This window comes from Arvicola amphibius, chromosome 3, assembly GCF_903992535.2.
Source record: "Arvicola amphibius chromosome 3, mArvAmp1.2, whole genome shotgun sequence".
Lineage (NCBI taxonomy): Eukaryota > Metazoa > Chordata > Mammalia > Rodentia > Cricetidae > Arvicola > Arvicola amphibius.
The window spans coordinates 99,866,606-99,889,006 of record NC_052049.1 but is presented as its reverse complement, the minus strand read 5'-3'; the positions used below and the strand labels follow the sequence as shown (position 1 = coordinate 99,889,006).

Sequence of the window (22,401 nt, the reverse complement as noted above, 5' to 3'; positions counted from 1 at the left end):
ACATCAAACTTTCCCAAGCTCTTTAAAGAAAAATTGGAGAGAAGAGGATACTTCCTAAGTCATCTCATGAGGCCTGTTACACCAGAAAGCTATAGACAAATGTCCCTTGTAAATACTAATGCAAAATCATCATCCAGCTACAGGAAAACTGAATCCAATAGCATGCTAGAAGAAGTCAAATAATCCCTTTTTTCAGATGATATGATATGTATACATAGTAGAAACCACAAATTCCACCAGAAAATTTCTAGAAACAACAATGATCTTTTTTCCATTAAAATATATACATATAGTGTATACATACATACATACATACATACACACACACGTGTGAGCACATGTATGGTGTGTGTGTGTGTGATATGTGTGTGTGTGTGTGTGTTTCTAAATACAAACTGCTCAATCTGATAATGTTACTTGGATGTGTATTTTCATGAATGATCATTTGGTACTGGATAAGCAACTGGTGTGCTCTTCCCCCTCCCAGCATTTCTTTGTTACCTGTAGTTTTTGTGTAGGGCTGTGCTTATCAGCTTTTTTCATCCATGTTTACATGTCTATTGGTGTCATTCTTGTTCATCTCTTGTGTAGGCAGTCACGTTGAGACTTTATGAATATACCTTCTGGCATTACTAGGGGGCAAGAATCTCATGACAAACTCCCTATTCCTCTGACTCTTACAATCTTTCTACCCTCTCTTCCTCGATGATCCCCAAGCCTTAGGTGCAGGAGCTGTGTTGTAAATTTATTAGCTGGGACCGGACTCCACAACCCTAAATTTTTTTTTATTGGTTGTGGGTTTCTGTAATGGTTTCCATCAGACTGAGAGTTCCAAAAAGAAGAAACAAAAATGGCTAAGAAATATTCCAAAAAGTGCTTATCAAAGCCAGGCAGTTGTGGCTCCCCTCTTTAATCCCAGCACTCGGGAGTTAGAGGCGGGAGGATCTCTGTGAGTTTGAGGCCAGCTGGGGCTGCACAGAGAAACCCTCACTCAAAAACAAACAAACGAAAGTGTGGGCAAATTAAAACACCTTTGAGCTTTCATCTTATACCAGTCCAACTGACACCAGCAACACAGCTGGCGTGGGTGTGGGGAAAAGGCAGCCCTCACTCATTAATGCTGGGAATGCAGATTGGCACAGCCACTCTGGAAATCAATAAGAAGAAACCTCAAAAAACTAAAAATAAATCTACCATGACCCAACTATACCACACCTCGGCATATGCCCAAAGGACTTGAGAACCTCCTTCACAGATACTGGGTCAGCCGTGTTCGTGGCTACCTTCCTCACAATAACCAGGAAATGCAAACAACCGAAATGTCCCTCGCTGGTGAACGGGTAATTAAAATGCGGAACGTATACACAATGGAACACTATTCAGCGGTAAAGAAAAATTAAATCATGATCTTCTTAGGCAGATAGATGAACCTGGAAAGATTCTATTGAGTGAGATAATCCAAACCCAGAAAGACAAACACTGCATGCTGTCCTTCATTTGTGGTTTCCAGCTCCACATCTTCAGAAGTGTGTATACAATATAGAATAAGCACAGAAACCAGGGAAATAGAAAGGTTGAGGGGACTTGGGGAGGGTGGCTTGAGAGAGGAATAGCAGAATACAGGTGATCGGAAGTGAGAAACAGAAAAACCGGGCAGGGGGCTCCAACTGGGGAGGGGAAAAGGAGGGCAATACAGAAAGTGAAGGGGGGAGGAAGGACAAATAACACCAAGGTTGACTGATGAAACTTCAAAGAATCTTATTATTTTATATTACCTAAAAATCAAACTATATATGTGCATAGGTATATATGTGTGTATACAGCATATACATACATACATATACACACGTGTGTGTGCACACATATACACACACACACACACACATGAAACAAAATTTCTAGACTAGCTGCACCAATCTGCATTCCCAGCATGCCCCCAACAGTGCTGCAGCATGCATGGGCAACTCGTTTATGTTGGGTTTCATGGTCTGAGTTGATGAGGATGACTGACCAGGTCTCTTTCTCCAGGAACAGGTTCCCTCGAGATACAAAGTCAGATCACTGGATTCAGAGTCCATATATATGTATGGAAAGGCATGCCCTTAGGGCTAACAAAGCTTTCCACAAGAATCATAGACTAACAAAAGTCCCAGTCCCAGGCATGTGAAATCTCCTTCAGGATGGTTGGTCAGGGTAGTCCACGTGACTCTCAAAACAACACAGACTATGGATGTTACCCTCAGTTGCCTCGCAGAGGTTGAAGCTAAGTCCCCATTGCTAAAGATACTGGATACATAGGACACATGACTGATTATTCCAGATGGATCTAACCTGAAAGCCCTCCAGCAGTCTAGCTTCCATGGTACCAGAAAATATCCTTCAAACTGCCAAGAGACAGAAGCAATTAAGAGTCCTACCCAGCTTCAACACCTATGAACCGGTGATGAACCTGTCTTAAGTCACTGTTCTGTTGCTGCGAAGAGACACCATGACCAAGGCAACTCTTAGAAAAGAAGGCATTTACCTACAGGCTTGCTTAGAGTTTCAGAGGCTTAGCCCATTATCATCACGCTGGGGAGATGGCGGCTTGCATGGTGCTGGAGCAGCAGCCGAGAGCAACATCCTGGTCTGTAGGCAGAGAGAGAGAAAGCCTAGGCCTGCCTGGCAGGGGCTTTTGGAACCTCAAGGTCTACCCTTAGTGACACATTTTCTTGAAGGTCACACCTCCTAATCCTTCTAATACCTTCACTCCCTGGTAACTAAGCATTCAAATATATGAGCCTCTGGGGCCATTCTTATTCATACCACCATAGAACCACAATGACCATCATAGCAAGACATCCATAAAGGTGTAGTAAGTGGCACTCACACGTAATAATTAACTGCTGTCTAATTAAACTTAAGGCCCTCTCAATAGGAGGAAAATCATGCCTAGTATTAGAAACCTAGCAAACTTACTACGGCTAGTGAGGTCTTGGGTATTAGAAGAGAATCTACTAATGTCCCTCTGCTAGGCCAGCAATATTCTGACTACATTCTTAACCTTGTCCTTATACCCACAGGTAAGTGTAGCTATCGCCCCTCATCAAGAAGATTCTCTTGCAAGGCATTGGTGGCATGCGCCTTTAATCCCAGCACTTGGGAGGCAGAGGCAGGCAGCTATCTATGAGCTGAAGTCCAGCCTGATTTACAAAGCGAGTTCCAGGACAGTCAGGGCTACGCAGAGAAACCCTGTCTCAGTGTGTGTCGGGGAGGGGAGGAATAGAAGCTTCTCCTTACAGTAAGTGGGGACCACTGAAGAAAATCACAACTAGACATGACACACAGTCGACAGATCATGGAGATCTCAGCCCCATTGGATACATCTACATCACAGCTCCTGCATCTGTGGCTCAGGGAACATTGTGGAGGACTGAACAGAAAGACCATAAGAGCTAGAGTAGAGGATGTCTGCTGTGAGGCCATCTCCCCCAGAAATAACTCCATGAACAAGACCTGGGCAGGACAATACCAGTAGATGTGCTAATGAGGAGAGGGAAGTCTCCAGGGCCACACCACTGGACAGAGAACTACAGCAACTGATGGCTGCTGAAAGGGGAAAGAAACCCCTCCCGGATGAGCTCTCTAATCAGGTACCCAATGCGTAGTGTTCAGCCCTGAAACCATACACATAAACAACAAGAATGGACTTGGCATGTTGTATTTATATATTTGCGGGCATATTTGCTTAGATGTGTAACAATAATAATTGGGGAAGAAGGAACCATTAATTTGAGAGTGAGGAGAACATGGAAGAACTTGGAGGGGCTAGAGGAAAAAGAAGAGGGAAAAATTATGTAATTACATTTTAATTTTAAAAATAATCTTAATATACAAAGGATTATAAACTCTCCTGAGTTTACTTTTGTTGCTGTGATGAACCACTAACCAAAAGTGAGTTGGGAGGAAAGGGTTTGCTCCATCACTCAGGGAAGCTGAAGCAAGAACTGAAGAAGGGCAGGGGTCTGGAGGCAGCAACTGAAGTACAGAGGAGCACAGCTTCCTGGCTTGCTCTCAATGGCTTCTCCGTTTGCCTTTTATACAACCGCAGGACCATCTCATCTGCCCAAGGGAGGCATCAACCACAGTGAGCTAGGCCCTCCCACATCAATTATTAACCAAGAAAATGCCCCCTCAGACTACAGGGCAATCTGATGGAGACATTTTCTCAATTGAGGTTCCTTCTTCCCAGATGAACCTAACTTGTGTCAAGTTGACAAAAAAAACTAGCTAGCACATACACCATGACCAAGTAGAAAATATTTCACTATATATAGGAATGTTTTAATACATAAAAATTGGCTAATGTAACTTAGCACACTAACATAGGACAATGACATGAAACTTAAAAGAAAAAAATCACACAGTCATTTTGGTTGATGCAGAACAAGTATTTGACAAACTAATGCTCCTGAGAGCTGAGCATGGTAGAGCACACCTGTAATCCCAGCACTAAGAGGTGGACAGGAGTGTGGGAGGTCAAGGAAGTACCAGTGGGAATTCCAAGACACGTGTGGTACTCTGAAAAGACCAAATCTAGAGACAATAGGCATTGAATAAGAAGAATCAGCCAATTATCAGGTGGTGGTGGCGCACAGCTTTAATCCCAGCACTCGGGAGGCAGTAGCAGGATCTCTGTGAGTCCAAGGCCAGCCTGGTCTACAGAGTGAGTTCCAGGACAGGCACCAAAAAAAGCTACATAGAGAAACCCTGTCTCAAAGAAGAAGAAGAAGAAGGAGGAGGAGGAAGAGGAGGAGGAGGAGGAGGGGGAGGGGGAGGGAGGGAGGGGGAGGGGGAGGGGGAGGGGAGGGGAGGGGGAGGGGGGGAGAGGGGAGGAGGAGGAGGAGGAGGGGGGAGGGGAGGGGAGGGGGGGAGAGGGGAGGAGGAGGAGGAGGAGGCGGAAAAGGAAGAGAAGAAGAAGAAGAAGAAGAAGAAGAAGAAGAAGAAGAAGAAGAAGAAGAAGAAGAAGAAGAAGAAGAAGCAGAAGAAGACGAAGCTCATTATAAAGACAGAACAAAATATTTAAAGATCATAACAGAACATTTCCCAAAGTTACAAAACATTGTTTATCCAGACACAGGAGATATTTAAACACCAAACAGTCAAGACCAGAAAAAGAAATCCTCATCATCATTTTATAATTAAAACAATAAATATATAGAGTAGAGAAAGTATCCGGAAACCATCAAGAGAAAAACACCAAGCCGCTTATGAAGGCAGGACAATCTGAATGACCACAGATTAGTCGACTGAAACTTTAAAAGCCAGGAGCCCTGGACTGATGGATTTCAATTTTAAAAAAGAACAACCCTGACTATGAGACTCAGCAAGGCTGAAAGAAAATTTAAAACTTGATGAATGAAAATGGGCTAAAGAAATTTATGAGCACTAAGTCAGCTCTTTAAAAAAAAATTAAAGAATTCTTCAGACTAAAGGAAAGGCAAATCCATCTATGAGGGACAAGGAAAAAATAAGTCATGGTAGAATAATCGTTAAATAATGGGAAAAGAAAACAAATACTGCAAGAAGAAAAAAACACAAAATGATAGGAATCAATACCCGCCTCTCCTTTGACTAATAACTCAAACTCGAAGTGTTAATGGCTCAGTTCCCTAATCAAAAGACACAGAGTACTATACTGAATCAAAAAGCAAGAATCACCTGTTTGTTGCCTCTAAGAAATGTACCTCACCATCAAAGACTGCCACTGTGTCAGGGTGATAGGTGAAAAAGGGTGTTCCAAACAAATGGACCTAGGAAACAAGAAGGGGTCCATCTTGTGATATTTAGCAAAATAGACTTCAAACCAAAACTAGTGAACATTGGTAAAGACCAACACTTCATACTGATTAAGGACCAATCCATCAAGAAGATATTATGGTTCTAAACATACATGGCCCAAACAGAGGTATACCCAACTCCACGAAGAAAATACTATTAGATGTAAATAGTAATTACATCATAATGCACAGATTAATCCTAGTACAGTAGTAGTAGTGGGTGACATTAACACCCCAAAATACTTTCATCGATTTACAGGCCTTCCTTTAAAAAAATAGTGGGAAATGTATCAATTAAAAGGTCCTCACAGATCCAACGGACTCAAAGGGCATCTACACCACATTCTTTCCTGCTACTGGCTCAGAAATCAAAAGCACTGGCTACTCTTCCAGAGGACCCAAGTTTGATTCCCAGTCCCCGCATACTGGTGATGTACCCAGGGTTGTGGTGACTCATTACCATCTGCACCTCCAGTACAGGTGATCCACTGCTTAATTCAGGCCTCCAGAAGCACCAGGCATGCACATGGTATATGGGCATGCATGTAGACAGGCAAAGTAGTCATACACATAAAATAAATAAGAATAATTTTGTAAAAATTTAATCCATTCTAATGCTACAGACTACATATTCTTCTCAGGAGTTAATGAGTTCCTCTCCAAAACAGATTATATATTAGAACACAGACTGAACCTCAGTAATACAGAAAACTTTAAAGAATAACTTATATCCTATCTGATCACAGCAGAATAAGATTGTGAGTCAGCAGCAAGAGAAATCCTAGACTGTACACAAACTCATAGCAATTAAACATGATAAATGATAAACAAGTTACTGAAGAAATGAAAAAGGAAGATTTAAGAATCACATGAAAATTAAAACAGCATACTAAAATCTATGAAATACAATGAAAGCAATCCTAAGAGGGACTAGCTATAAGTGCCATTATTAAGAAATCAGAGAGCACCGGGTGGTGATGTGCACACCTTTAATCCCAGCACTCTGGAGGCAGAGGCAGGTGGATCCCTGTGAATTCAAGGCCAGCCTGGTTTACATAGTGAATTCCAGGATAGCCAGGAATATGTAGAGAGATTCTGTCTCAAAAAAAATAGATAAATATATAAAAATAAAAATAAAAAAAGAAAGAGAGAGAGAGAGAAATAAGAACAATTTTAAATAAAGAGCTAAGAGGCCAGCCTGGTCTACAAGAGCTAGTTCTAGGACAGGCTCTAAAGCTACAGAGAAATCCTTTTCAAAGACAAAAAAAAAGCCCTTAATGATATATCTTAAGGACCTGAAAAAAGAACAAGTCAAACCTAACAAGAGTAGACAGAAAGAAATTATTATGATTAGGGCAGAAGTTAATTTTAAAAAAAAATAGAAGCAAAAACAAACAAGGAATAAATGAAACAAAGAGTTGCTTCTTTGAAAAGAAAAGGAAGACTGGAGGAAAGAAAGCCATTACATCAAATACCAATGAAATTCAGAAAATAATCAGGTCGTGCCTTGAAAACACATATTTCACGAGATGGAACCCATGCCAAACACTGCCTGGTTGACCAAGAATCTGAGACTAGGTAGCCCAGGAACCTAGGGTAAAACCAAAGGCTGCTGCTCTACTAAAAGGATGTGGTAATAAAAGGCATGCTACTAGTCAGATGGTGGTGGCGCACGCCTTTAAAACCCAGCATACAGAAGGCAGAGGCGGGTGGATCTCTGTGAGTTCGAGGCCAGCCTGGTCTACAAAGTGAGTTCCAGGACAGCCAGAGCTGTTACACAGAGAAACCCTGTCTTGAGGAGAGAGAGAGAGAGAGAGAGAGAGAGAGAGAGAGAGAGAGAGAGAGACGCTGATATGCCAGTGATTCTCAACCTATGGGTCAAGAACCCTGAGCATTGGACAACCTTTTCACAGGGGTTACATAGCAGATACCCTGCATACCAAATATTTGCATTGTAATTCACAACAGTAGCAAAATTACAATTATGAAGCAGCAACAAAATAATTTTCTGATTGGGGCTCACCACAACACGAGGAACTACGTTAAAGGTGGCAGCATTAGGAAGGCTGAAAACCACCATGCTTGCTCAGCTGTCATCCGAGAAGCTGCCTCCTGCAGCAGATGGCAGATGGGAACAAGCATAGAGACACATAGCCAGTCATTATGCAGAGAGCGAGAGACTTTGGAACACTCAGCCCTGAAGGGGGTGTCCATCAAATCCCTCCCCCAGGGCTCTGGGAGCCCTGTGTGCAGAAGAGGTGGAAAGGATGTACGAGGCAGAGGTGATTGGAGGACACAAAGGAAAGGAGGCCCTCTCAGTCAACCCGACGAACTCTCGTCTGAACTCACAAAGACTGAGGCAGCACACACAAGGCCCGCACAGGCCTGCGCCAGTCAGATCCTAGAGCTGAGTGAAGAAGCAGATGCATGCCCCTGTCTCTAACCCAGAAGCTGTCTCCAACTGATAACCACGTGCAAATTTAAAAAATAGTTTTCATCAAGCGAGTCTCTCACTGGGGAAACAAACTCCTCCTAAGGGTAGGCTGCACGCCCAACAGTAGAGGTGGCCAACAGAAAACAAACTAAGCGGCATTTTTGGAGTTTCCTTGTCTCATAATATCGTGAAAGTGTTCTTTTTCTTTTTTCTTTTTATTTATTTCATTTCATTTTACTTATATATTTTTTTCTCTTTTTACCATATAGTTCCTTTTCCTATATATTATGGCGTCCAGTTTAGCGTTTTATTATGGAATTCCTGGGTGTTCAGATGAGTGGGTCTCTGTGTCTGTTTCTTGTGCCTTTTCTTGGGTTCTTTTCCTTATATTTATTTTGTCCTAGTCTGATGTGTTACTTTTATCTTAGTATATTTTAGTTTATTATTGTATCATAGTGAGAGAAGACAGGGAGTGGGTCCAGATGGGAGGGAGGTGTGGAGGAACTGGGGGAAGCAGAGGGAGGGGAACCAACAGGATACACTATGTGAGCAAAAAAAAAAAAAAAAAAAAAAAAAGCTATTTTCAATAAAAGGAAAAAAGGAAAGAAAGCAAACTGAGTGAGCTATGAGAGCAAGCCAGTACGCAGTGTTCCTCCCACAGCCTCTGCTTCAGTTCCTGCCTTCAGATTCCTGTTTTGGTTCCTCCCTTAATTTCCCTTCATGGTAGACAGCTATTGTTTCCTGCCAAGATATGAGTGCCACTATTGTGCGTATAGACGTATTTGCAGGACTGATCATTGCTGTGGTTTGTAGGCATCAAAGCTGGGTAGGACTATTAACTGCTTTTCGTTTGGCAGCTTGTATAGCACCTTTTGGTACTACAAAAAAAAAATAGTCCTCAGGGAGGAGGCTTTTATGTCAGATCCAGCATCCTATGTCTAAAGTACATGATCATCAGCAATAGGGCATTACCTTCAGCCTCTGAGAGACAACCAAGGGTAGCAATAATAGCCTATATTGTTTTGGCAGCCTCTTGGACTCCTCTGAACAACAACTAGAATACAAGTTTCTCATGCACGGCGCTGGAGTTTTTGTTAGTCTGTAACTCTTGTGGGAAGCATTGTCAGTCCAAATGTGTGTGTATATGTGTGTCTGTATGTGTGTGTGTGTTTGTACATACACTAATAATTGTTATTTGCAATCTTAGATAAATATGTTTCCTTAAGACTTTTCCAAACAAAATTTTTATGTTAAAAATAAAGCTACCATATTATCCAGATATGCTGCTCCTGTGTAGAAACCCAAAGAATTCCATAGCCTCCTACAAAAAAAATGTGTGCTCATCCGTGTTTATTGCTGGTCTATTCACAATAGCTAGGAAATGGAATCACCTGGTAAACGGAAAATGAAAATGCAGTACATGTTGACAATGGAATGTTTTCCTGCTAGAAAGAGAAAGCTATGAAATTCACAGTAAAATTGATAGAACTGCAAAGTATTACAGTAAATGAAATAAGCCAGGCCCAGATGGACAAACGTTCTCTCTTATATGGCGATCCTTGCTTTGACTTTTTAGATTCCTGTGTTTAATTTGGAGTACCTGTAGAGGTCAGGAAGTTAGAATGGGCCCGTGGGAAGGAGAGGGGTCCCTCAGAGGAGAGGGGGAAACAGAACACATGTGATACAAAAGTAGAGAGAGAGAATGCTGGCTGGGGGCATAAGTAGGAATGGGTGAAGGGCAGGGAGAGAAGGGGCTAAGAGTGCTTTAACTAGAGCTAAGGGTGTACGTCGAGTCTACTATTTCATAAGCTAATTTTTAAAAATAAATAAATAAATAAAATATAAACATTAAAATTTAAAAAAGAGCACAGATACCTTTCATGGTTAATCAGTGTTTCCCCAGAATACATTAAATAAAAATCTCAGTGCCAGGTGTGGGATTCTTCCCTGAGCCACACCCCCTGCCCCACCATGAAAACACAGGCTATTGCTGCCTCTCTTGGTTGCCCACCATAAGTACATGGTAAGGCCTTACTGCTGAAGACACAGCACCTTGGCTGCAGGACACAGGGGAATCAAACTGGAACTGACCTGAAAACTGCCTCCCTGTTGGCTATCTTTCATAATACCGGGAGGTATTATATACAGGCTGACAAATTATCAGTGGGATTATTCATATGTGAACACCAAATGCGGGGTATGCTGTCCCTGTGAATGTAATAATGATATAGAGTCTATAGGGTTAAACCACTGCTTTCTGATTGGATTTGAGTCCTAGGTATGGTCACAATGGCTTTGGGTGAGCACAGACCCTGGGACAATACCACCCACTGCTGCTGTTTTGCTCGATGGACATATTGTCAAACTGCCGTCTGCATATGTGTGTTTATATCTGTATAGTATGCTGCTGCCGACCTTGGCTAGAGAAGCTTCTTTTGTGGTGGGCAGCAGTTAATGTAAAGACTCATAACTAGTCAAAGTGCTGTAAATAAGAGATTGTTGAGTGCTCATCCCCTAAACACAACATCCATAGCAATCTCCCAGGACGCAGGGGGCACTGGAGAAGAGGGGACAGAAACAGTGTAAGAGCCAGAGGGCAGGGGGGAGGGCTGTACACAGAGGTCCTCTGTATATGATATGGCGATCACACTCATGAACTCAGAGCAGCTCTGGCTACCTACACAAGACGTGCAGAGAATCAAGCCAACAAGATCAGCCAGTATACCAGCAGACAGTACGAACTGGACTCAGCAAATTACAGGAGAGATGGGGATGGGGTAGAGTAGGGAGAACACAAGAAGGTTAGAGAGGGGAGTTGTGGAGGATATCCAGGAGAGGGAAATCAGAGGAAGGACTTAGGGGTGGAGGAGATCAAAGTACATGTTATATGTGTATAAAACTGTTGAAGAATAAGTTTAAAAAATAAAACAATGAAAGATGTAAAGATGTCCTGGTTACGTTCCTATTGTCATGACAAAACACAGTGACAGAGGAAATGTACAGAAGAAAGAGTTTCATTTGGGGCTCAGGGATCCAAGGGATAAGAGTCCACGACCCTCATGGCAGGGAGCATGGCAGAAGGCAGGCAGACATGGTGCTGAAGCAATAACAGTGAGCTTACATTACTATTTGAAAGTAGGAGGCAGAGAGATGACTGGGAATGGCAGGGCTTTGAAAACCCTCAAACCCTATCCCTACCACTATGCCTCCTCCTCCAAGGCCATACCTCCTAAACTTTCCCCAACAGTTCCACCAGCTGGGGACCAAGCATTCAAATACAGGAGCTTATCAGGGCCATTCCCATTCAAACCGCCACAGATAATAAGAATTTGCAACTAATCAAATTAGGAAGAGAAAGGTAAACAGACTAGAAGGAGGAATCTAGCATGAGTCTTAGATTTTTAGGCTGTTGAAAGAGACTGAAAGAGCTGGAGGGTGGTGAACGAGGAATCCAAAGATCGACCTGGTGAAACAGGGGTTGACTTTAGGACTCAGAGACAACCAGTAGAGAATAAAGATCGGAGCTAGAGCCTGAAAGGAAAGGAGTGTAGATACATGCTGGGCTTTGTGGCGCTGAAGCTTAAGGAGCGCTGCCTGCAGGAAGTGCCCGTCAAGGTGACACTCTTAAGGTGCCCATCTATAATCTTGTTCGGGGACTGTACTTCTTCAGTTATATGATACAACTTTGTGTGCTTCTTTATGGTCTCCATTTTCAATGATGTAAGAATTGCTTGCTAATGTGGAAACCATCTTTGAATGAATTATTTTTATAGCCTTTAATGCTGTGCTAGTGAATCAGTTCTGTGTAAGGCAAGACGGACTGCTTTCTTTCTTCCTTCCCTTTTTTCTCAGTTTTTCAAGACAGGGTCTCTCTGTGTAGCCCTGGATGTCCTGCAACTCACTCTATACACCAGGCTGGCCTTGAACTGAGAGATCTACCTGCCTCTGACTCCCAAGTGCTTAGATTAAAAGCATGGGCCACCCACTACCTGGCTTGAAAGAAGTTTTTAAAGTCTCGCTTACAGTAGCATCATGAGGAATAAATATCTAGAAATACACGTGTGATCTTGGAGTGTCAGTCAGTAAGGGAAGGGGAGAGGAGAACAGGTGTGTTAGGGATGTAGCTCAGGAGGTAGATTTTGTACCTAGCATGAACTCTTGGGTTCAATCTCCAGCACTGCATAATCCAGACATACTAGAACATATCTGTAAATCTAGCTGAAGAGGCAGGAGGAGCTCCATCTAGGCAGTTGAAGGTCAAGCCCTGTGGCAGGGGCTGGGGAGTTCAGAAGAAGGGGGAGTGGGAGAGATAGATTCTGGGCATATTAACAAAAACTGAAAGCAGAGACTCAAATGTTCATAGCAGCCTTATCCACAGTAGCCAAAATGCGGAAACAAGCCAAATTTTCACCATGAGATGAATACATGCATTAAATACTTTATAAATATGCAAAGGAATATTACCAAGCAAGAGAAATGAAAATCTGATACATGCTAGACTATGGATGAAATTTGAAAATACTATAATTTATATTATTGTATTATTTTAAAGTTAATTTCTTGATTTTTTTGTTTTTAACTACTTCATTGAAACTGATTTCAATAAAGTTAGGAGCAATCAAAATTATACTTTAAAAACTGGCTTGTCTTAATATCTGGATGCTACCATGATTCTTTTCTAAGTTCTGATTTTTCAAGGTTATGAAGCATCTCAGGGCTGAAGAGGTACAAGAATGAGGAACTGAGTTCAGGTCCGCAGGACTCATGTAAAATGCTGGGCATTAAGGTGGCCCCACACCCCATCATCTCACTACAAGGAAGGAGGATCTCGAAGGCTTGCTGGCCCACCGTCTAACTGAACAGGTGAACCAGCTCGAGGTCCAGTGAGTGACCTTGTCTCAAGAAATTAGGTGGAAAGTGATCGGAGACACCCAACATGGACCTCTGCCTACACACACACACACACACACACACACACACACACGAAGTAAGTATCTCTGGGCTGTGGATGCATTTCAATTTGTAGAGTATTTTCCTAGCTTGCTCAAAATGCTGTGTTCAACCTCTGAACTACATAAACCAGACATAGAGGATAACCTGTAATCCCTGTGCTTTCAAAGCAGAAGCAGAAGGATCAGAAGTTCAAGGCCATCTTTGGCTACCTGGCAAAGTTGAAGCCAGACTGAGCTATGTAAGATTCTATCAAAAAAAAAAAAAAAAAAGAAAGAAAGAAAGAAAGAAAGAAAAGAAAAGAAAAATAAAAAAAGAAAGAAAAAGAAATTTTAAAAGCATCTTTGCTAGTCAGTCAGTAGCTATATAATTAAAATGACACACATTTGTCTCATGACCTTTGCCTATGAGGAAAATAAAAGCTTCCTGAGCAGAAAGCCCCAGAGCAGCCTCTCCCAGACTGATGACTGTGTAGGGTTCCTCCCTTTCCTCCATTTCAAAACCTACATGTGTTAGCAAACTCCAGGATGAGGTCTGACTCTTCCCAGTACTAGTCCCCAAGCTGACAATATAAATGTTTATTATAATACCTTTTCTGAAAAACAGAGCAGCTTTTCATAGATTCCTCTGCTGCTTCTTACCAGCCTGTGAAAAGAAAACCTTAGTACTAACATTCTCCTCTTGTCTTTAAGGGGTAAGGGGCAGCATGGGGGGGGGGGTGCAGAATAAGGTCAGTAAGGGCTAAAGAACTACAAAGGTCATAGCATCTTAAACACTACAGTGAGAGCCATGCATTTCAAGGGAGGAAGGGAACTCTTCTTGGACTTCTCCCCAAAACTATGCCCACCTAGTAGATTTTTGTCAAATGTGTACAGAGCAGATGATGGATGGATGGAAGGATGGATGGATGGATGGATGGATGGATTTCTTTTTCTTTAAAGGCATCCTCTCATGTATCTCACCAGAGCCTTCTTTGGCAGCAGGTGAGCAGTCCGTGGCCAATTGTCCCATGTATGTTGGCTGTGGTTCCGGGCTGGCAAAATTCAGACCTATACCTTCCCTACCTCCCAGGACAGGAATTGTTTTGCATAGTAGGAAGTTTCCATTAAGAAGTCTGCCTGGATGAGCCAGAAGTCTGGACTTAAGCAGCACACTCTTTAGGGAGTGCCTGTGGCAGGGCAGGGACTGTCTATGAAGCAGGGTCAAGGGGCGCGAAGGAAAGCGCAGTGTTGGGCTACCTGCTTGCGGGCTAGCAGGGTAGGGCCATCGGTGGTTGCCAGCGCCGGCAGCGGGCGGGGCCAAGCGGAGCGGGGTGCGGACGCCTGTACCTGCTGGGCACCAGCGGCCACATTCGTGACCGGACCTGACAAGTGGACACCTCTGAGGCTCGGAAAAGGTCAGAAGTTCCGCTGGGGCAGGGGCTCGGGGCTGGGAAAAAAGGAGGCACTGCCTGAGGAGGCTCCACTTAGGAAGGGAGGCGCGGATAGGGAGGGGGAACGCCGCCAGGAAGGGGACTGAGACAGATAAGGGGCACACTGGTTTGGAGGCCTCTCGGACGGAGGAAGGGTGCTGGAGTGCTGAGGATACCTAGTGCGTCTTAAGCAGTTGGTCACCTCTTCGTGGCTGGGAAGTCCACCAGTCCCCGCCGAAGTTGCGTCCGAGGTCCTGGAATGATTCGGGGCCACAGCGTTACTGAGAGACGCCAAGGTGCGAAGTCCCGCATCCATTCCGCCTGGGTGAAACAGGGGACTCAATTTAGGTGGTGTGCCTGTTGCGGAGACCAGCTTGGCTTGTGCTCACTTGAACCCCATTTGTCGCGCCTTCTTAGCTAGGGATCCACAAATGCAGGAACGAGATATATTCCATAGGCCAGGAAGTCTGATAATAAGAGACAGTTGATACAGCCCCTCCAGCCATCGTTTGGCCTCGGCTTCTGAAATCATAGAGTAAAGCTATAAGATTGGCCCTAGTAAGGAGAACCTGAAATGGGGGACCTGTCTGAATCCAGAGGGGTTGACCTTGGAAACAAGGACCACCCTAAATGGAGAAAAAACAACAACAAAACACGGATTTGTACTGCAGTCAAGGAAAGGTGGGGCTTCGTAAAATGAAATTTAAAAAGGTTAAGAGCAGCTGTCTCTCCTAAGATCTCAGCAACGGCTGCTTCCGTTCGTTCCGTTCTCTTTGGAGCCTCTTCCCCGCTCTCCCGACACGGCTTCCCGTGTCACCCCACCCTGGGTTCCATTTGACTTCAGGATTAGCGTAGCCATCAAAGCTGGAAGGCAGATGCATTTATCTCACTACACACCCATCTAAATAGATACCACGGTTTATTGCTCACAAGCAACCTGTGCTTTTGTTTTTGTCAATATGTACTTTCTACCCAATAGAGGCTGGATTTTGAACCCCAAGAAGCAGTTCTTTATGGGTTTGTTGACTCAATGTGACCACCTGATGTTCTGTAGTTTCTGGAAAAGACATGGGAAAGATATTCCTTTGAATATGAGGTTCCTTGGGTTTTACAAAGTCGAGAGCCTGTGATAAGCAGCCAAGCAAGGCTGTATCTGGTTGCACATATTTGTAACAGTGTAATAGAGACCCACTATTCTTCCTTCTTTCCAAAGGCTTTGACTTGCTCTGACTAAGGAAAGTGGAAATGGTACCAGTGCTGTATCTCCCCTTGCATTCTGTGGTCTCTTCCCCCATCTTCCTGGTGGATGCCGCCTGTGATGACCAAGGTGAAGCTGTTGAGCATCACTTTATTCAAGGTCTCCCCTGAAAAGCTTTGAGTTATAGCTATGACTTAATCTTGGGCCTTAAAGAGCTATGATGTAAAAATGGCACATTGAGGTGAGCCCTGGAGCAGAGATTAAGAAGAGGACTTCTCATTCTTCCCATTGCTTCAGGATGGCATCAGATGCATGCTCAATTATTCAAAATATGTTGGTGTAAGGCATAATCAAAGGACAACCAAAGGTTATCACGCTTTTCCAGGTGGGACACAGTAGGTAAGGACAGCATTACCACCTGTACAGCCACCTTCATACCTGAAGTTCCTGAGATGGCAAACCTTTTTAGTTATAGGAAAACTAAAGTCACTGGTATGTTAAAATAAATAAATAAATAATAAATAGCTATATAAAAATATTTCCTTTCTGTATGTTTCTACAGATGGCCATAAGACAAACAATAAATTGTTTACAATAGTAGAGCACACTGAAGGTGAGCAACCAGCGGCCACACACAAGCGCTGTGATTCCCTTGAATTTCCTGTGGCTCTCTCTTCACTTGAACTCGGAACTTCCACCCTCTTAACCAGCCAGCTCTCTCTCCCCCAAACCCTCTCTAGAATTGGAAACAGGCAAAACAGATTAAAGTAGAACTGTATGGGTTTCTTCTACCGACCTCCTTTAAAAGTAGATGAGCACAAGGCACATAGTGGGAGGTCAGAAGGAAACTGGAGAGGGCCCACTAGCCGCCTGTATGTAGTGCATAGTAATGCCCACACATGGCAAGCCACGGTGTTGCCCTGCCAAGGATTTGGTTTTCATAAAGCATCATCAATATCATGTGTAGAATGGGGATTTGTAGAGAACAGAGTGATTTATGCACTGGGATATAAGGGTAGGGTTCCTATTTCACATGCAGAACTGATACCAAATCATTCTGTACCTGGCCAGAGCTGTCCGTTTATGAAATAGTAGCATTGGAACTCCCACCTGAATGTTTTCTAGAATACACCAGTTCATATTAGGTAATTTTGTATTACTATTTTTTTAAGTTTTGTAATAGAAGATTATAATTTTTCCTACTAAATACTGCACATTTGTTTTTATATATTATTTATTCTTGGATAATTTCATAGATGTTTACAATGTATTTTGGTAATATCCAACCCACAATTTTCTCCCTCCAACTCATTTTGGACCCCAACATATACACACAAACACACACACACACACATACACACACACACATACACACTTCCCTCCCAACCTTCTCTCATCTCCTTTTTTTTAAAAGTCACTACATCAAACTAGTACGACAACTTCTCCCATGGGTGTGGAGTCTTCTAGAGTATGACCAACCTACCAGGAGCCACACCCCTGAAGAAAAATGACTGTCCCTCCCCAGTGTAGCCCAGTGGTCATTGACTGCTACAGTTCCTCAGCTAAGGATGGTACCTCAAGTGCCCCTCTACTATCCATCCTGGAATGTTGTCTTGATCTTGTACAGGTCTTCAGGTCTTACACACATAACCACAATCACTGTGAGTTTGTGAGTAGCATCCATTTTTAAAAAAACAAAAAACAAACAACAACAAAAACAGTTCTCAGCAATTCTCCCTCACCTTGGACCTTGGGCTCTTCCAAACTTTCTGCCATTTCTTCTGTAGGTTCCCTGTACCTTGGGTGAGGAGAGAGGTAATATAGACATGTAACCAGTCCTTTTATGTCTTGCCAGCCAGCTCCCGAATAATGACGTGGAGAGTTCTTATTAACTATGAAAGCCCCCCAGCCTATAGCTTAGGCTTGTTCCTAACTAGCTCTTACAGCTTAAGTTAATCTATCTACATTCTATCACGTGATGTTACCTCTTTTACATCTTGCATCTCCTGTTTCCTCTCCTCTTTCTTTCTCTCCCCAGAAATCCCACCTATATGTCCTGTCTAGCTATTGGCCATTTAACTTTCTATTACATCAATCACAGCAATATACCTTCACACAGTGTACAAATACCCCACAGCATAAACACCCATTTAATGCTGAACACTCCAATGGTTACTTAGTCTTTGCATGTTGACCAATTGCATGTCTCTTCATTAACCACCACCTACTGCAAAAAGAAGTGTCTCAGATGAGGACTAAGAGCTGCCTTAATTTATGGGTATGAATAAAATTATTTTGAAAGCAGTTTGATACTATATTTAGCATGATAATAGTAGTAGGCTCTCCCCTAGGGCTTATGACCTCTCCAGTCACAGGTTCCTGGCCAGGTTTATACAAGAATGAGCTCCCTCCTGTGGAGTGGGACTTACATCCAATAAAAAGTCACCAATTATTCCCATAACATCCATGCCACTATTGCAACACCCATAATATCTTTCCAGGCCAGTCATTAATGTAGCTCTCAAGAATTCACAGCTGGATAAAACTATTGATGACTTTTTTTCCCTTGGTAGCATACAAAGAATTTTTTTAGCACCACAAAAGCTAGTCAGCAGGCAGGAAGTGCCCAGTTCAGTACTGGATTGACTATCTTATGACCAAAGTGTGTAGTGTCTTCACCAAGAGAGTCTTACCATCATGTTCTGATGGGTAATCAAGTGTAATGGTAATAACTTGTATTGTTTTAGGGATTGCTGAGCTGCCTCTCACCAACAACACAAAGGGGAAGTATCCCATATCAGACACTGGGATTTTTGTTTAATAACATGGCTTCTGAATAGACAATTATCCCTCCATCTAAATCATATTTTTAGTAAGCTTATAAAATCGATTTCTATATGGCTTTTTCAAATCTCCTAAGTGTTAGTTATCCCTTCCACAACCCTTCCCTCTGCAATCCCACCCCTGTCTTTACATAACACCTACCATTGTTGCCCTTTCTCCTTTATATCCCCTGTGTTCTACTATTCCCCTTCCCTTAAGATCTTCCTAAACCCCTGTGCAATTGCCCATTTCTATTTCCCCGGCCTGTACAGGTACCCTAAGTTACACCCAAATCTAAGTCCAAGCTGGATCTACCTATGAGACAGAGCATGTGGCATTTGTCCTTCTGGGCCTGAATAACCTTACTTAACCGAATGTTTTCCAGTTTTAATACAATTCCTGCACATTTTATAATTTCATTTTTCTTTATAGAAGGATAAAATTCCATTGTATTAATTCCATTTCTTAGCTTGTGTGATTAGAACAGCAATAAACATAAATAGGCAAGTAAGCCTGTGATGGTTTAGAGAGCTTTGGGTATATGCCTCAGCCGGCATAGCTGTATCATATGATACATCTGCCTCTAGCTCTTTGAGGAGTCTGAACACTGACTTCCAAAGTGGCTGCACCTATTTATAGTCCGCCAGCAGTGGATAAACATTCTCCTTTCCCAACGTCCTGGCTGTCAATTATTGTTTTCAGTTTTCTTGATCTTAGCCATCCTGAATAGGGTAAGGGGAAATCTCAGTGTAGTTTTAATTTTTATTTCTCTGATTGCTGGGAATGATGAGCGTTTTTAAAAATGTTTATTAGTCATATTTATTCTTTTGAGAACTGTGTTCAGTTCCAGAGTCCACTTTTTAAAATTGGACTGTTTACTTTCTTTGTATTTGGTTCTTTTTATATTCTACATACTAATCCTCTGTCAGATGTATAGCTAGCAAAAAAAATTCCCCATTCTGGAGTCTACCTCTTTAGTTGATTAACAGTTGACTCCATAGTACAGCAACTTTTTAATTTCATGATATTCCATTTGTTAATTTTTGGTCTTACTTACTGCAAAATCAGGTCCTATTCAGAAAGGCCTTGTCTGAGTCTATATCTTGAAGTGGACTCTTCTTCTTTTCTTCTTCCCCTCCTCTTCCTCCTCCTCCTCTTCCTTCTCCTCCTCCTCCTCCTCCTTCTCCTCCTCCTCCTCCTCCTTCTTCGTTTCAGAGCTTTGGGTCTGGTATTCAAGTCTTCCATGCTTTTGGAATTAATTTTTGTACATGGTGAGAAATAATCACCTTTCAGGGCTGGAAAGATGGCTTAGCAGTTAAGAGCACTCACTGCTCTTGTAGACGATTCAGGTTTGGTTCACAGAACTCACATTGTAGCTCAAAACCATCCCTAAAAATGCCTTCTTTGGGGCTCTGCAGGCAATGTGCAGATGTGATGCACATATACACATTCCGGCGAAACCCTATTACATGAAAAATAGAATAATCTTTTACCAAAAATGTAAAGAATGAACTTTCATTCTTCTCCAGGAAGATACCCAGTTTTCATTCTTTCACAGGGAAATAGCTAGCTTTCCCAGCACCATATTTTGAGATGCTCTCTTTTCTTCAATGTTTGTTTTAGTTATCTTTGTCAAGAATTAGGTTGCTGAATGTCTTTAGACGACTGTCTGAGTCTCTAGTCTGCCCCTCTGACCGGTGCGTCTAGGTTGGGCAGTGTCATGCTGTCTTTGTCACTGTGGCACTGTAGCAGGCCTTGACATCCGGAGTCTGACACCTCCAGCAGTATTTATTATTTGGGATCATTTGACTATCTGGCATCATTTCTGCTCCCATATAAATTTTAGGATTGTTTTTTTTTTTCTGTGAAAAATTGAATTGTAATTCTGATGCAAATTACATTGAACATTTGGATTGACTTTGATACAATGACCTTTTCACAGTAGTAATCCTACCAATCCATAATCACAGGTGGTCTTTCCATCTTGTGATTTCTCCTTCAGTTTCTTTAATGTTTTAAAATCTTCATTTATAAACCAGACTGTGGTGGCGCACACTGTTAATCCCAGCACTTAGGAGGTAGATCTCTGTGAGTTTGAGGCCAGCCTGGTCTCCAAAGTTCCAGGACATCCAGGGCTATTACACAGAGAAACCCTGTCTCAAAAAATCCCCCAGAACAATTTTTTTTTCATTTATCAGTAATTTACTTCCTTGTTTAGGTTTGTTCTAAGGAATTCTCTTTTTAAGCTATGGTAAATGGGGTTGTTTCCTTGATTTCTTTCCTGGTGGGTTTGTCCTTGTAGGTAAGAAGGGCACAGATTTGGATATGTTAGTTATGCTGAAACCATTCATCAGCTCTAGGAGTTTTCTGTTGGAGTTTTGAGGCTCATTCATGGATAGCATCACATCATCATCCAATAGGACTGCTTTCTTTCCTGTGGTGTATCCCTTTTGCTTACTTCTCTGGTCTAACTACTCTAGCTAAGATTTCAAGCACTGTATTGAACAGAAAAGGAAAGAGCGAGCAGCCTTGTCCTGTCCTCAGTCTCAGTGAGAATACCCTTCAGTGTTTCTCTATTTAACAAGATGGTGGCTATATGTTTGTTGTACATGACCTTTATTGGGTTGAGATATGTTCCCTCCACCACTAGTCTTTCAAGGGTTTTTCTCCCAAGATTATGTTGAGTTTTGTCGAAAGTCTTTTCTGAATATATTGAGATGATCGTGTGATTTCTGTTTTTAGTCCACTTATGTGACAGATTACATTCATTAATAGGTTATATTTATTGATCCCTAAATCCCTAGAAAAAAGTCAAGTTGATTATGAGGAACAACATTTTGATGTGTTCTTGAACTCAGTTTGCAAGTGTTACATTGAGAAATTTTTGTGTCTGTGTTCATCAAGGGAACTGGGAAATAATTTTTGGTATCAGGGCAATAGTGGCTTTTTTAAAGGCAGTGTTTGAACAGTAGAGGGAAGTGAGCAAAGGGCATTATTTGATAAGCAGAAGCTATGGGGGTGCTAGGACTGAATGGAGATATAAGATAATGAAACCTCCTGCCTGGGTGTTATTTTTCAGTCTCTCTGTTCCAGGCTAAACTCATTGATTTGAACTAGTTCTGACTTTCAGGGCTTCTCAGTTCCTCTGCTGTGCAGTTTGCTGTGAGTTGGGACCAGCCAAGGCACTGTTTGCTCAGGTGTGGTTACTACAACCCCACCCTGTTGGCATGGGCAGCAGCTAGTGGAGGCACTGTTAAGAGGTTGTCTGTACTTCCCGCAGTTTTGGTCCTCATAGATGGTGGTCCCAGTGGCAGTTGCTGGGGACCCCGTAGATAAAAATCTACCTTTGTGGATTTTCTGAGAGAAGTAGGACACTCTAGTTTGCAACCAACTTCAGAGTCCCCATTCTTTAGCTGCAGAGGCCCCTGAGTTGATTGCTGTCCCAGCAGGTCCATCAGTGGTAGAGAAGTTTGCTGGCGAGCTGATCAAGCGGATCCTAGTGACTGAATGGTAGCTGATGGAATTCTAAAATATTCCAGACCCTGGCTTTCCTAAGTATGATCAGCCATTCCTTACAACCTGCTTAAAATCTTCCACCTTATCCAGAAGTCTGCTTTGTTGGTGGGTGTTGTTGTTTTGGTTTGGGTTTTTTGTTTACTTGGTTGGTTGTTTGGTTGGTTTGGTTTGGTTTTACACAGTTTCTCTGTGTAGCCCTATCAGTCCTGGAACTCACTCTGTAGACTAGATGGCCTCAAACTCAAAAATC

General features: G+C 42.5%; 1 protein-coding gene across 1 annotated transcript in view; it reads left to right on the top strand.

Annotated features, from left to right (window-relative positions):
- The first annotated feature begins 14,515 nt into the window (after positions 1–14,515).
- The window catches only part of Tmem45b (transmembrane protein 45B), a 44,031-nt gene continuing 36,145 nt past the window's right edge, over positions 14,516–22,401 (top strand). Inside the window, exon 1 of the mRNA XM_038321856.1 lies at positions 14,516–14,599. The gene's annotated coding sequence lies outside the window, so the exon portion shown is untranslated. The remainder of the gene's footprint in view (positions 14,600–22,401) is intronic.